At 34.1% G+C, this 16,536-nt stretch overlaps 1 non-coding gene and 1 pseudogene across 1 annotated transcript; both read left to right on the forward strand.

The window, feature by feature from the left end:
- Positions 1-10,790: 10,790 nt before the first annotated feature.
- Positions 10,791-10,864, forward strand: TRNAV-CAC. The gene has a single exon. It is a non-coding gene; the product is annotated as a tRNA-Val (tRNA).
- Positions 10,865-12,920: 2,056 nt separating this feature from the next.
- Positions 12,921-13,922, forward strand: LOC120201467 (annotated as a pseudogene).
- Positions 13,923-16,536: the final 2,614 nt, after the last annotated feature.

The following is a 16,536-nucleotide window of genomic DNA, read 5'->3' on the forward strand; positions in this document are numbered from 1 at the left end:
TATTTGTCTCACTAAAAATCCCATCCAACACTCTAGAACTAAGCATATTGAAATAAGACATCACTTCATTAGAGACCATGTCGCTAAGGAAGATGTAGTTCTAGAATTTGTTGATACTTTGCACCAATTAGCAGATATTTTTACAAATCCTTTAGATAAGGAAAGATTTTGGACACTTAGGAGAGAATTAGGTTTAACCAACCTATCTTCACTTAGTGTTTAAAATAATTTTTAGCACTTTTAAGAATAAATGAAAAATGCTTATAATAATAATTTTTTATTGCATTCTATGCTATTAGTTAGGGGGAGTTTATATTATTTGGTAAAAATTAATTTATGTTCAAATGTAGTTTAAAGAATAATTTGATTGATTGAACATGATTAATTTTCAATATATGAGTTGTCAATACCACTAGAGCTAATTAATTTAGCATTTTAAGTGTTTGAAATAGATTTTTGACATTTTTGTGCTTCATGCATCGATACACTTAACAGTGCATCGATGCATCCCTTTGAATGTGCATCGATTCATCTTGCTGATGCACTGATGCACGCGTTGAATGTGCATCGATGCACAAGGTCATGCATCGATGCATCCGTCGGGTTTTAGGTTAAAAAGGCTTATTTTCTCATTTGTTTCAAAACCTAAAACTAAACTCTCTTAGCCGTTTGCCTCCTGTCTCTTTCCTACTCTCAAAATTGCTCCAAATCCTTGGTTTTTGATCGGAATCTTCGAGCTTTTCAAATCCTAATCCTTCTTCAATCATTAATTCGTGCAAAACATCAATACATCTCTTTCAATCCGAAATTTCAAGGTAAACTTTTCTAAAAACTCATTTTATCAAATTTCGATCTTAGGGCTAGTCTTGATTAGTTCTAGGATGAAGATTATATCGGGCATTGGTTATATGATGATTCTAAACTAGATTTTACAACAAATTTCATCAAAAACACATAATTTTTCAAAATTTTCTTTGAAATTCGAAATTAAAAAAAATTATTTTCGAAAATCATTGATGTTTTTTGACTTCATTATATTGTTTTTATGAAAACTATATGAATTGCAATATTTCCAATGATATTTTCAAATAGTTTTCAAAACTTTGCCCATTAGGATTGTTTTAGAGAACCTTGATTATTGCGGACTCAATTGAGTTTTGGGATTGATTATTGTGCATACATGTTTTTCAATTTGCAGGTTATCTATTTCTTTTCTTTTTCCGATCTCTAAACCATGTCTAATCCCAAACGCCCTAGGACTTCGTCGAGTTGTTCTCATTCAAACCAACCTCCTAATCCCGTTCCTCCTCCACCTACATCTCTATTAGGATCTTGTTTTAACATGCCTGAGCGTCGTAGAGACGAATTGTACTCTAGCTACAAAAATTCTTTTCAAACTTATAGAATCTGGGAAGAGCGTATTCCTTCTCTTCAAGCTATGATATATAATTAACTTTGAATACCTTCCGATTCTTAAAGCTTGGAAGTTTGATAAATTGTTTCAGCTCAAACCTATCGTCTATCAACAATTAGTCCGCATTTTCTATTCCAATGCGGTATGTATTCAAAACGAAACTCAATGTGGAACTATAGCCATTAGATCTTACCTTTTAGGCCAATATATTAATATTGACCCCGAGACTATAGCTTTTCGTTTTGGGTTAGATGATGATGGGATATATAATGAGAATGAAACTGTAGATTATCCATATGTTCCATACGCTAGTGTTAGTACTTTATGATCTCATCACGATCGTTTTCTTCATCTGATGATCTCTTGGTGGTTTAGACAATCCGGAGGTAGGTACTCCACTCTTCGTATTAGGGATTTGTGGTGGATGCACTGTCTCAAGAATAAAATCAAAATCAATCTACCCCACATTTTCTTCAGTCAACTAGTTGATGTCATAAACATTGTTCCTTCAAAACATGTCGAAACATTAGTTTATGGATGTCTTCTTAGTAACCTCTTTATCAAACTTGGTCTAGATGTCTCTCTCGACAATCCTATCCCACTCTAAAACCAAATCAATCTTACTTCCTTGAAGAAAGCAGATTGGAAACAAGACGAGGTAACTGGTCAATGGGTTTTTAGACCCGGTAAGTAAACTTCGGGAGCTAGTTCCTCACGAGCTGCTCCTAGCTCCTCTCGTGCTCTTCCTCCTCCTCCTTCGACTCCGGCTACTGACAATGATCCTGAATTTCAACAGCTTATACAAGACATCGATGATCACGTACCCGATGACGAGCTTGCACCGGAACCAGCTCCACAAGAGGATCAAATGCCTCCATATTTTCGTTCGTTTTTAGAGACATTTAATCTACGGTATGCTTCCATCGAATCCCACTTGACTGCTACTCACAAAGCAGTAAATAAACGCTTAGACACTTTGGAAGCTCGTCAGATGGAGTTTCAAAGGGAGATGCTTGCACGCATGGATGCTCTCTCTCTTGAGATGCAAGCCCGATTTCCTCCTCCGCCTCCCGATCATTCTATGGATAACTAGACTTATTTTATTTTTATTGTATTTGGGATTAAAACTTAAAACTTGGATTGTTAAAACATTTTGCTGTTTTTGAATTGTTTAACTATTGTTGGATGTTTGAACTTTTTATTTATTTGGTTTGATCTTTATGAGCTTCATGTTTATTAATTTTTGCATTATTGACATCTTAGTTGCATTATGACCAATTTATCATTTCACATTTGATTTGAATATTGATTATGAACACTAATGGCTAACCTCTCTTTTGATCTTTGATCTTAGCAACTTAAGCTATATTCAATTAAAATGTTTAATCAATTGGCTATGTTTTTTTTCAAAGCCTTCTTTCACTCAATTTTTTTAGTCTTTTTGATTTAACAAAAAGGGGGAGAAGTGTTAAGTGTTAAAAGTTTTAAAGGGGAGAAGTGTTATAGTAAGGGTGAGTAATTTCAAAATTGATTTCAAAACTTATTTTCAAAGAAAATCTTAAAATTACACAAGAGTTTTGTTATATCAAAAAGGGGGAGATTGTTGAAAACATTTTGATATTTTGATATAACAAACTAAGTTTAAATGAATTTTAAGATTTTACAAATAATTTTCTAAAGTATATTCGATTCAATTAATCGAATATCAAATTATTACTCCAAGTCTTTCAAGATCATTTCAAACCTTATTAAATGTGTAAAATTGTGTTTTATACTTAAACTATTTTTGAAACAATTTTCACAAAGTATTTTGAACCAAAATCAAGCCTAAAATCAAATTTTCAAAGTGATGCACCGATGCACCAATCCATGCATCGATGCACCATGGAATTAATTGAACATCGGATGCATTTTATGCATCGATGCACATACCATGCATCGATGCACTTAGTGCATTTGATGCATCGATGAACAAGACCATGCATCGATGCACTCAGGCTATTTCAAAACATCGAATGCATTTCATGCATCGATACACTCTTATTGCACCGATGCACTGAGAGTCCAACGGTCAAAATATTTGAATTTTACACTGATGCACCGATGCACCTAGGGTATGCATCGATGCATTGACGCTCCCAACTACTTTAATTAATTGTTTTCACACTTAAACGACTCTATTGACTCCACTAATCATCCCCAACGTTCAAAATCATTTGAAGGTGTATTTAATTAAGCTTAGAAGCCATTGATCAATAACAAGAAACAACAATCAACAAGAATCAAGAGAGAATCAAAGAGAAAGCATCAAACCTCAAGTTTGAGCATTTCAAGCCTATTTTTCATTCAATATTCATTTTGCTTTCAAGAACACTACTTGTACTCAATTGTATTCATTTTTTAGTGTTCTTTTCTTTGTTCTAGAATTGTGCAAACATTCTACCTTGTGAGGATTTCCTTGTAAGTTTGCAAATTTGTAATCTTCTCTTTGAGAAAGAGTGTTCTCAAGAATTGGGGTATATTCTTGAGGGAGTTGTAAGGTTATCTCTTTGGCCTCAAAAGAAAGAACAAATTAGTGAATTTGTTGGAAAATCCTTAGTGTGGATAGCTAAGGTAGTGGACGTAGACTTTGGTTGAGAAAGTTGAAACACTCTAAATCGCTGTCCAATTTCTTTCAATTTTTTGCAAAAGCTTCCACCAATTTTTTTAAATTGCCAATTCACCCCCCCTCTTGGCCGATTCCGTCGATCGATTAACTCAACACACTTCAATCTTAATGAAGAAGATGAAGAGGAGCTCGAGGATATTCCAAAGGATATCAGTAAGTCTAGCTCACCCATAGCTAGATCGGGTATGAAATTTGAACCTTTGAATCCTATTGAATTTACTAATCCTAAACCCCAACAAGCTGCTCATTTTTCTAGGCTAGAAATTGTGAAAGAACTAAGGAATGAAATTGAGATTAAGAAAAAAATTCCCTAATGAGAAATTATTATTTGCCGCGACAATTTTATGGCTTGCTAACATTGTCAATTTTCTCGTCAGTGTTGTTTTGCTTCCTTATTTGACTAGCCTTGGAAAGAATAAGGTCATACATAATGATGGCTACTGGCATAGGGATGGCCTCGACCTCTCAAACGAATTTGGTGCCCAAATGATTTCAAGTTACTATAATAAAAAGGAGCAAAAAGTGATCTCATTCCACTACCATTCAGCTTCAGGAAAAGAGCACTTTGAAGAAGAGAGGACTAATGCAAAGGTCCTACAAATCATATGTGAAAGACACGAAATGCCAGGGCAAACTATTTTGAAGGCAGAACTATTATATATGTGGGCCATTTTGGTCTACACTGGTACTCCGGTCGAGCGCGACAAATCTACACTTCTCTTGCACGATGTCAAAACTAACTAAGCATGTTGAGGATGCCGTTACATTTGGGATTTACTCCTATGCATAAATAAATGTTTATTTCGTTATTTTTTTTATTCTGCTTCCTTTTAATTGACTATTTTGTTTTTCTTGACTATTTTGTTTTTCTTTGCAAGGTTAGGGTCCACACAACCTCCAGCTGCACCCGCACCTAACTCCGAACATTTCAGCCCCACCAAATTGAGAAAGCGCACTCACCGCGCGACCGCTGCACTACCACTCACTTAAAGACAATGTACCTTGCATTTTCTTTTCATTCATAGCATGTAGTTTCATTTTCCTTAGTTTTAGTAAGCATTGGGGACAATGCTTCTCTCAAGTTTGGGGGAAGTAGGGTTTCTTGCATCACTGCATGATAGTAATAGTAAAATAAATATGCCATGAAATTAGTAATTGTCTGAATAGTTTTCTGGAATTAGTTAAGGATGCCCGATGATGATGAATTTGATGGCTAGGATAGAATGTACATGACTGGTTGAGGATGATAGAACCAACTCTAGAACTTGCTTCTTTGAAACCATTGAATACACGATTGTATGTTTTCCATGCTTGAGAAACTAAGAAATTTTTTATGAGAGAATTCTTATATGTCGTGGCATAAAATTTTGAATGATGAAAACCCCACTAAAAATGAAAAAAAATGAAAAAAATTGAAAAAATGAAGTTGTGAATAAATGCCTCGACATATCTGTAGAGGGACACTCCGCTATGCCAGGGCATATGAGTGAATGAAAGTAGTCACGGTATGACTCTACCTGACTAGCTCAGGGTTGGAAGGTATGCTCTCTTTCACCTAGAGTGTGGGAGTAAAGAATTATTAAATGTCATGGAAAATTAAGAAAGCTTGCTTAGAAAATTTTTAAGTTTATTAAGCAGGGACTGGATACAAGCACGTACACACCCAAGAAAAGAATCTTACCCTAGGGGACAGTACTAGATTTCTCGAACTAGTCTAGTATGGTGAAGCCATATGTGCTGAGGGCTGAAATTTTATCCCATAAGACTATTCTGCTTCTTACCTTGTCATAGTATTTTTGTTTTGCTTATTACTATCCATTGCTTGAGGATAAGCAATAGCTTAAGTTTGGGGGTGTGATAACTCCGTAAAAGGTCATATTTTGGGACCTTTTAACTTAAGTTATTGAGTGTCTAATAGCTCATTTAGGAACATATAGATGCATTTAGAAGCATTTAGATGCATTTAGAAGCATTTAGTTGCATGCGGTGCTGCTTTATGGGAAAGGTGCTTGTTTGATGATGTGCAGGAATTAAAAGCAAGGAGAAAAGGAAAGAAAATACCGTGACATAAGGAGATTGCTGAGAAAAATGAAATTGCCAAGTTCGACTGGCATTTTGATAGTGCTTAAAGTGCGAGAAGATATTTTTGAAGCCAGCTGCCTCTGACTTTTCGAGAGCTCTGCCCAAGAAATCTTCCTCGAAGATCCGCCTGGATGGGTCGACACTGTTACAACCGATCATGCTGACCACGTCGTCTGCTCTGCAGATCTTGTCTGTCCTTGGGCATCTGTAGCGGGATTATGTCGGGTACTCAGTCGACAACCCAGACTTGATCACTGCTATGCTCTGCCCGATACCTATGTGATTTAAGCATGGTTTGGGGTTTACTAGGAATTTCAACACCAAGTCCTAGGGTTATTTTTCTCCTATAAATAGAGGATGAAGCCACAATGTTAGAGACTTTGGTTCCACCCATATTTGACCTTAAAAAGTTAGAGAGAGAATGTATCATCTTTCTCCGTCAATCCTACTTGCCGTGGCATTTCTCCGTGACAAGCTTGAGGGAGTGGCGTTCTAGACATCCGAGAGGAGCTAGTTCGCTGGGGCAGTTCATGGTGGCCGAGGGAAGCTCCGTCAGTGCACGTCGAAGGCTTTTTCTCATTCCCTTTATTCTTTGCTTTAATATTTTATCACTTGGGTTGTAAGGAACGGATAAAACTTGCTTTGTACTTGTGTATTTCGAACCCCACCATGAACTAATCCTATTTGGTGGGAGTTCATTTTGGATGTTTAAGTTTTATTTCAATGAATGGTTATTTTTCTATGCTATAATATGTTTTGTTTATGAAGCTTAGTGCCTTAAGGTTGTAGGAGCTACGAAAGTAGTTATTCCTTAGGAGATTCTTAGGGTTCGAGAGAATACCTAGGTAACACATCCTTAGTGTTCGAGAGAAACTAGGGAGGATAAGCAAGGGGTTCTAGATAGTAACTAGGCCTAATCCACCTTAGAGATAAGGCTAGGATTTCATTCGACTAAAAGGAGTTGTGCATGAGCGATAGGTTAGATGTTAATGCTGCCGGAAAAAAGGTATTGTCGAGACATATCATGTTATCTAAACCAATAGGATCACTGCAGGGGTTTACGCCAACAGGTTTTGCCAGGGCATCTTCAATTTGTCGAGTCCCTTACTAGAGATAGCATAGGGCACCTTAGTATACTTTGTTGGACAGAAGAGGCATAGAGATAAGATTGTTCGGAGAAGTAAACTTAGATTTTCCAGAGTGACTCCTATCACTCATTCCCATAGCAGCTTGTTATGTGAGAAAGACAAAGTCCTATTAATTAACTCGTATATTTACAATTTATTTTGTCTTGACATTTCCATTTGTTTGCACTCAACACAATTCAATTTTCCATGACATAACCATCTGCTACCATACTACCGCCATTCCATTTCCACAACATCCATCTCATTTTTCCACAGTATTATCATTTGTACATACCATCACTAACTTTACTTAGGTGACAAAGTAAAGCGCTTTGATAGAACTTATTCGACTTCCTCCAATCCCTGTGGAGACGATACTCACTTATCACTGTATTACTTGTTTGATTGTGTATACTTGCACATATATCCGCACTCATTTTATAGTACCCACAAGAGCGGACATACTCCCTTAGGTTGCCTCCTATGCCCAATGGGCCTACGATAAGTCCTTGTGGATATAGTTCTGGGTAATATCATATGGTGTTTAGTTAGAGGGTAACTAAATGTTTTTATTGAAAACTTTACTATCATTTTCATATTATGAAACTAAATTATTTTCTTAAACCTATATATATGTTCTTATGTTGCACTATTGGGACACACTAAGCTCCCTAGCTCACCCCTGAACTTTTCCCTTTAAGATACTTTTGGATAAGAACTCTAGATTAGGCACTTGGAGGATCGACACAGTTTGTACCGTACTTTTTGTTGTAATGTTACCATCTTCAGAACCGTCTTTATTTTGGTTGACGCCTTTTCGTACTGATTTTATGACACCTTTTCGTTGACTGTTGATGTATGGATATTTGATACTATTACATTTGATATTATATGTTATTCCGTTTTACTCATGACTTTATGTTTTATATTACTAGAGTTGATTTCGATAATATTATTTGAGGAGATATTTGATAGTATTTTCGATGTTGGAGGGAAATGCCTACTCCTAGTGGGAGTCTATAGTGAGCAGTGTTCTTGTTGACTTTCTGACTTGGGATTTCTTCAAGGAGCACTTTAAGAACTGTTTCCTTGGATAGTGATACCTAACTTAGAAACGATAACAATTTCAGGATTTGGTACAGGGCGATATGATAGTTTCTAAGTATGAGATGGAGTTTTTGAAGCTATTGAAGTATGGTGATAGTCTGGTTCCCATACCCCCATTTCTTCCCTATTAATCTTCTTGTATGTTTCCCTCATGTTCAACACCTACATTTCTTTATATTAACATGTCATTCAAGTCATCAGTAAAGACAACAACAATGATTATGTATATCAAAAGATGTTCCTCACGTTATCATATGTTTGGTTAATATGGATGTTTTTGCAGAATTCCTCCACTTTGGAATATTTCCTTTCACTTTCTACTTCGTAATTCCTGCCATGCAACACACAAATGTTTGACCAATGTTCACGTAATCAAATTCTCTTGTATTCTTCTTCCTTTTATATTACTAAAAATTCTCTTCTTCTACTTAAGGTTTTTTTCTTACGAGTTTTTTAATTTAAATTTTGGTGTTTATCTTATTGAGCGATCATTATACATATTGTTATCTTCTAACATTTACCTGAATGAGTATCCGAAAACATTGTTTTTAGGCACCGCAAATTCTTGATTTGATACCAATTTATTAGCATCAAGCTGCACCTTGTCCCCTTTGGCTTGAGTGACTGTAATGGTAGCCGTCATCCTCACTAAAATAACTAAGGTAATTAAACATTATTAATCAGAGAAATTAATAGGAGCCAAGGGAGGTTGGGTGAATTGAAGAGTGTTTAGGCTGAGAATTTATAGCAAATATTGAGTCCTTGAATGAAATTCTCACTTACTATTTGCTACAAAAATTTAACTAAAATCTTCTAATATTAGAAGAATGTTTCACAAGTAATCCAACTAAATTAGCCAAAGGTTTAGAAAAAATTGTGGCTTCTATATGGAGTTCTAACCAAAACTTTTATCTTTGGCGGATTCAAAGAAGGGATTGTTTGTTCATTAAGACCAATTTTAATGTGATGAGTCATAGTTCAACACCAAAATTTATGACAGTCCAATAGATAACAGTCAAGTAAAAAGAAAGCCTATTAATCTAAACCTAATTGATTAATGTGATTGATCTTAAAAGTTGGTATACAACAAATCAATTAACCTAATTAATCATACCATCATTTCTCAAAGTCGATATTTATCATTGTCATGATCAAGATATTGAGTCTGAGAATTTCATTAATTATCACTTAAAACTAAATATTGTCTATAGAATTTATATTTGAATCTTGTAGATAATAATATTATTAGAGAAACAATCTCAAATCCTGAATATGAATTCTAAAATAATCAAAAACAATTTAAATAATTAAACATTAAGAAACATGTTCACAAATTTAGTCCCTTTTTTTTATTAACACAAATTTAGTCCTATATCACAATAATTGTATTATTTTCTTAGAGAAGAATGAAAGGGGAAAAAACAATATTCAACAAGTTTATAATTCAATTCAGAATAAATTCTAAATTTTCTTTAAACACATAAAAAAAAGGTTGTTCTTTTAGCATCATTATCCACACAGAGTATGCAATATGTTAAGCTCTTTTAGCACATTTCTTTACATTTCAACAGAGTTTGGTAAATCTCTGGCCTTTATATTGCAGGGAACGAATGAATCTTCCTGCTTGGTCATAGCTCATATATATATATATATATAATCGTGGTTCTTTCGTAGTCATGTGGCCCTTTGCATTTATAGCGAAATCCAGTTTGAGTTAGGTTGCAGTGAGGGCAGGAAGAAATGAGGTGGTTGTGGCCATTAGAGCTGCATAAGTAAAGCTTTAATGCATCAAGGCCATAAAACTATTGTCTAGCCGTCAACTCTACCGGCCATGCTTGTACGGACGAAAGGTTTCTTATTTTTTAACGTTAGGCAATGGTGGGGTGCCTCTGTTTAGAATGCTATAATTATAGATCAAGAAGCGAACAAACAAGGGATGGGGTGATTATGTTAACCCATTTTAAAGCTTAAAAGTGATAATTTAATTCCCTTTATTTGATTGTGTACAATGATGAACCTTAGATTACAAGTGACCATAAATTCATCGCTGCAAATTGGCTAACGTCCATGCGGCCAATGAATGCTGAATTATGTGGCATCAACCATTTCGTTACTAAACTAGACTAAGTGATATTTATTTGTCGACATGTAAGTTATAATAATCTATAAATTAAGATATGATGAGGGTAAGAAAGAAAATAAATGTCATAACTAGACTAAGTGATAGTTTTATAAACTATATGCATGAAACCAAGATGAATTATTATGAAAGGTAAAATAAATATAAATGATTATAATAATTTATAAACTATATGCACCTAATATCACTTAACCTAGTTATAACAGACCAAGACATGTACATGAAAATAAATCACAGCTTGTGATCAAATCGGTCTGGGTGGTGTAGTTGGTTATCACGCTAGTCTCACACACTAGAGGTCCCCGGTTCGAACCCGGGCTCAGACATGTTTTTAGAATTTGTTTTTGGTTTTTTCAACCAATTCACAGACAGTTTTACTGTTTCTGAAACTGAAGAGGAAAGATTAAACTGCTAAGAAATGACAAAAGTATAGATTCTGCAAATATTATGGTTACATTGTTCATCACATTTTGGAAACTTTATCATATTAATACTTGTCCTGACAATATACAAATATAAAGATTATCAAATTTGCATAAGCAGGAACGTTTAAAAGAACGTCAACATAGTGGTTAATGATAACCGAGCAGGGTATATCCTGCATTGGATCTCCAATATACAAGCATTAAGCTCATTCTCGAATTGAAGAACGTTGTATGTAATGATTGGACAGAGAAGATACCAAGAACCATAATTTAATTAAGACATTTTTTAATATTATATTAGTCCCTCCAAATCAAAATTTTTGACTTTGCACCTCTACATCGGCTCCTTGGCTGCAAATCTGATGAGGAATGCACTTAATATCTTTCTAAAAAAATGCACTTAATATCACTTTTTACTATTTCGGTTGTGGAACATAATCATGATAAATATACTCTTTAAAAAGGTCATCTACATCCTACTTCAGTAATTAATCTGTTATTATTGATAGTGTTGTTCTTGCTACCATTTCAGGTTTATCAGAAACCATTTTAGCACATAATGATCTTATGCTTTTCATATGATTAGATTAAGCTACTTTTTCTCCTTGTTAATTGGGATCTTCTGCTACACATTATTAATTAATTTCAATTCCTTGCTGCTTCTTTTGCAGATTACTCATGCTTATACTTCAGTTAGCACTTTGCAGACATTCCATCTTTTCTTTGGTCCCCCAAGAGAATGATTTGAGCAATTATGACCTTCAAAGGCCAAAAATATTAAGAACAGTGAACCATTGCCTTATTTTCTCAAGAGAATGGTTTCATGGTCATCACACTTGGACTAAGGAACCTTCTTTATTGACTAGAGAAACAACCTAATTCATTGGCAAGATTTTACTCTACTTTCTTTTGGTTTCGACTACAACTTTACCTTGTAAAGAAAGTCATTTCATGTCTCATACAATGACCTGGAAAATAGTTGTTGTGAATTAAACATTCTTGGTGTTGCTTGAGTTCCTGCTTTCGTTTTACTTGCGCTTGATCTTGTAGTTAAGGGAATCAAAAACCCTTTGCTTCAATGGCAAGGAAAATGGTGGGAATCGGTTATGTACTCATCTAAAGTCAAATTTTCATTCCATTTTCTGAGCTCCCCCACTGCTACAATTTGATGAACTTAGAAGAGAGAATAGAGCACTTTAAGTTGGGTGAATTACAAAGTTCATCATTCAACTTTCTTATCATCGTCATTAAAGTTTAATTTTTTTTAATTTAATCATTACACTTTCGATTTACTCCTATTCTAATCACTTACTGCTAAATACTTCACAAAGTTGTGACTGGGTATTTTCTTTTAAAAATTATGAAATAACTCTAAAACTTTCTTCATTTTTTTTGTGTGAAAAACCCCTTAATTTCGAATTCCCTTTGACTTTTTGATGATGAAGATCTTCCGAATTTCAATGGTAGAGAGGTGGAGAAGGAGAAAGCGAGTTGAATATCTTAATTCTATGTTGATCGGATAGTTGGTATTATATCAAAGTGGTTTGGGATTTTATGAGTTTTAGGTTTAGGGTTGAGTTTTGTGAATTTTAAAGTGATTTTAGGTATAATCTAAATTGATAGAACAATAGGAGACAATGAGACGAATTCATTGATATTGAGTGGTCGAAAAAGAAGCTAGAGAATGATAATTACAATATCGACGTGAAACAATGTTGTTACTATAAAACTTTTATCTTTTAGAGGGATAAAATAAAACAAAAGGAAGAAAGAAGGGGAAAATGATATAGATGACACATGGATTTCATTTCAATAAAAAACAGCACACATCAACACATGTGGTTAGTTACCATGTCACCCTTCCATTTATTATTTAAAATTTGAGTGATGAAAATAGGAGTGACACATCTATATGATGTAAAGGGCTATTTCCAGTTCAATCGTTATTCATTTTTCTATGGGGTCTATTGGTAACCCAAGAACCTAGGTGCCATTACCATATATGAAAACCAAAGACTGTTCTCAGGGTTTTTGTAGCTTGTATTGTCCACAATGGTTCTACATCATCTTCCCTCCACCGCCTCCAATCGAATTCACCGATAGTGGTTCGGGCCGAAATTTCTCCCCTCTTGTGATAGACATTATTGCCATTTTAGCCACTGTTTTTCTTCTAGTAAGTTACTACATGATAGCATCTAAATATTGTGGGAACGGGGACTCCACTAGTAGAAGAGAGAGTAATCTTGAGACTGATGAAGTAATGGAAGACGCTCACGACCCTTCTGCAATATGAGCCGTGGAAGATTTCAACTACCGGATTGGATGAGGCTTTGAAAAAAATTCATCACGGCTTTCAGATACAAAAAGAGTGATGGTTTGGTCCTTGGATCGGATTGCTCGGTCTGCCTCAACGAATTCCCAGACGATGAGAGTTTAAGGCTGTTGCCTAAATGCAGCCATGCTTTCCATCTCCCCTGCATTGATACATGGCTCAGGTCTCACTCGAATTGCCCTTTGTGTCGAGCTAATATAGTCCTTATTACTGCTTCAGAAGAGCCTCCGGTGACCGAAACTCCTCCGGGGATCGAACAACCATCAGCAAATGAAAATCTAGCTGATGAACAAGATTCACGAAGACATGCTGAGTTTCCAAACTCAGTCGTCGCGTACTTTCAGCTATCTAAGAGAAGAAGGTTATGATCAACAGATGAGAAGATCAATCTCCGTGGGTCATTTCTGTCAAACCCAAGTATCAGTTAGGGATCAAGAGGGAGATAGAAGAGATGAAGAGTGCCGGTTCTCATCAGGTATTGCTGGTTCATCGAAACAACCAGATGAAGCCGGTAAGGTTAGCGATAGAATGAGTGTGTTGCAATGTGCAATGAAGAGATCCTTCTCCGGTGGTCGACTGTTTCTTGCTAGGCAAGGAAGAGTAAGAGATTTATCCATTACCATTTAGAATTCGTGAAAAAGATGACATAAATCAAACTCAATATAATCAAACTTAATTTTTACAATATTATCCAAATAATTGTCATCATTAATAAAATAATTTAGTTAAAATAGAGTTATTCTAATAAGGTAGTCATTTCATAAAATTTTACTAAATCTCATAGAAATAGATATGTAAAAGAATAACTAAACATTCATCAATCATGAGAAATTACGACAAAACTAATCATAAAAGAATAAATTTATAAAATTACAACTTATGCCAAACTAAGACAATATTAAAAAAATATTTTACATAGCATGAAGTATTTTAAGTGGTTAAGAGATTTGTTTTTATATTTTTTAATTAAAATTTTAATTATCAGTCATAATACGGCTCATGATTCACTAGTTAAACATAGTCACGGAAGGCCCACGATTTCTTTGCTTTTGTTTCAATTTTGGGATGATCTTTAACGACGAATGACATAAGACCCTATGAGAATTTAAAATTTGAAAGTATAACAAAAATATAAAAATTATTTAAATTATATAAAAATTTAAAAATTTCACATAATGATGATCTCCACCAACCCCTCAATCATTCCTAATCTTCAATGCATGCTCTCCCTCCCCCTCCCCCTCCCCCCTCTCTTTCTCTATTTTTTTTAAAGTGGTTGGTCAAATTTATTTTTCTAAAAATTCAAGGGTTTAGTCCATCTTTCCTGAGATAAACCCGGAGAAGCTAGGGAAGAAAAAAAGTATATTAAAAAAAGGGTAAATTATAACTTTATCCCTAAGTTACTTTGAATTTATAAAATAGTCCCTAATTAGTATTTTATCTAAAGTTTAGGGTTAAAGTAAAAATTAAACCCATTTACTAATGTGTCATGTCATAAAATCGTTAAAGGTATAACGGCCGTTTATGTTAAGTGGCAATGTCTTAATTAAAATGAAATAAAAGTGACAACGTCTTAATTAAATTGAAACAAAAGTGATCAAATATTAATTTTTTTTGATCAAGTGACCATACGTTTATAAAAATGAAACAAAAGTAACCAACTCTGTAGTTTACCTTTTTTATGAGAGGGTTAATTTACTCGATTTTAAAATTGATAGAAATTTAAAGGGTGTTTAAACCAAAATATTTAACAAAACTAACTATTAGGGGTGAGTATTAGATCAATACAAATTAGTTGAGTAAAAAAAATTCGAGTTGGTAAGTCATATTTTATGAAAATCAACATTTATTAGGACATGGATATTTAATTAAACCAATTCTTATGAGTGAGTATTTGATTAAGATGAATTAATAGAATAAAAAAATTTCGAATTAATCACGCTGACGAATGTTATTTTATAGTATTCAACATTTATTAGGACATAGATCAAAATAAATCTAAATAATGTGCACACATAAGAAAATTTACATTAGAATAAATTTCAAAATGATAACTCACACGTAATATTTATGTATAGTGTTTTAAGTACTCTCAATCATTTTATAATGAACATTCAATCACCCTTATAGTCACTGACGCTCGAATCTATGACCTCTAAGAACAACAATGAATCTTAAACTCTTAGCTTAACAAAAAAAATATTTACATTTAGTGAGACTTAAACATAATGCCTCAAAGTTCCCTAACATCAATAAAAAAACTCATCAATAATTAAATCATAATTATCGAAATTAAAGATTTGGCACTTTAATAATGTTTTAATCTTATATGACTGAAATTGTTTTCAAATATATGCTCTTTTTTTATCACTTGGTTGTAAGACATACGATTGACGAATTGTGAGATATAAAGGCATTAAATAGCAAGGGCTTTTCGTTTTTTTGAAAAATGGGTAGCGACATGTATAATCGACATCGGGAAAAGGATGGTGTTATGGGGGGTAGGGTACAGGGACAATGGGAGTTTAACATAGATAAATTGAAGGGTGTGGACGTGTGATTGTATTTTCTAGATGTATCTTAAATGGCTATTCAGTTTTGACAAGTGACAAAAGCAAGCCTTATCCCAACTTTCTCCATGTCTTAATGTTCTTTTTCAGAAGCATGACGACTCTCACAACATACTTTTACCGGATGAAACGTAAAACATTCTATTTATGGTTTCAAAAAGTGTTTGGTCGATGCAGGAAGCAGCAAATTTGCTAATTACGTTTTGGTTAAAATGACTAATTAACCAAAACGTTAACAAGTTCTGTTATATGCCTTTGCAACTCTGTGAGAAGCTTGTTCAGGGATGAGATAAGCCATTCCGATCAATTTCTCAAAGGTATATAAACAAGTTGGAAGTAATGGTGAAACAATATATAAAAGCAAGCCTGAAAGTATTGATTAGAGTTAAGTTAATTCTGCAAAGATTGAGATATTTCAGCTAAGCTTGGTTGCTTTTACCATATATCAGAGAAATAAAGGTGAGATGCCAAGGCCTTAGGTAATCCGAGATGTTTTGCTTTTGTGAGCAACATTTTTAATATAAAACTATAAAAAGAACCTCAAACGTGAGAAAGGTTATATTAGCATAAAAGTTCACATGAACTTAATGCACTTATAACATATATTTTTAATCAACATGCACAAAATCTTATTTAAAATTCAGGGATTATGTTTAAAATTTAAATGTTTT

The sequence above is a fragment of the Hibiscus syriacus genome, unplaced genomic scaffold, assembly GCF_006381635.1.
Source record: "Hibiscus syriacus cultivar Baekdansim isolate YM2019G1 unplaced genomic scaffold, ASM638163v2 tig00007361_pilon, whole genome shotgun sequence".
Taxonomy (NCBI): domain Eukaryota; kingdom Viridiplantae; phylum Streptophyta; class Magnoliopsida; order Malvales; family Malvaceae; genus Hibiscus; species Hibiscus syriacus.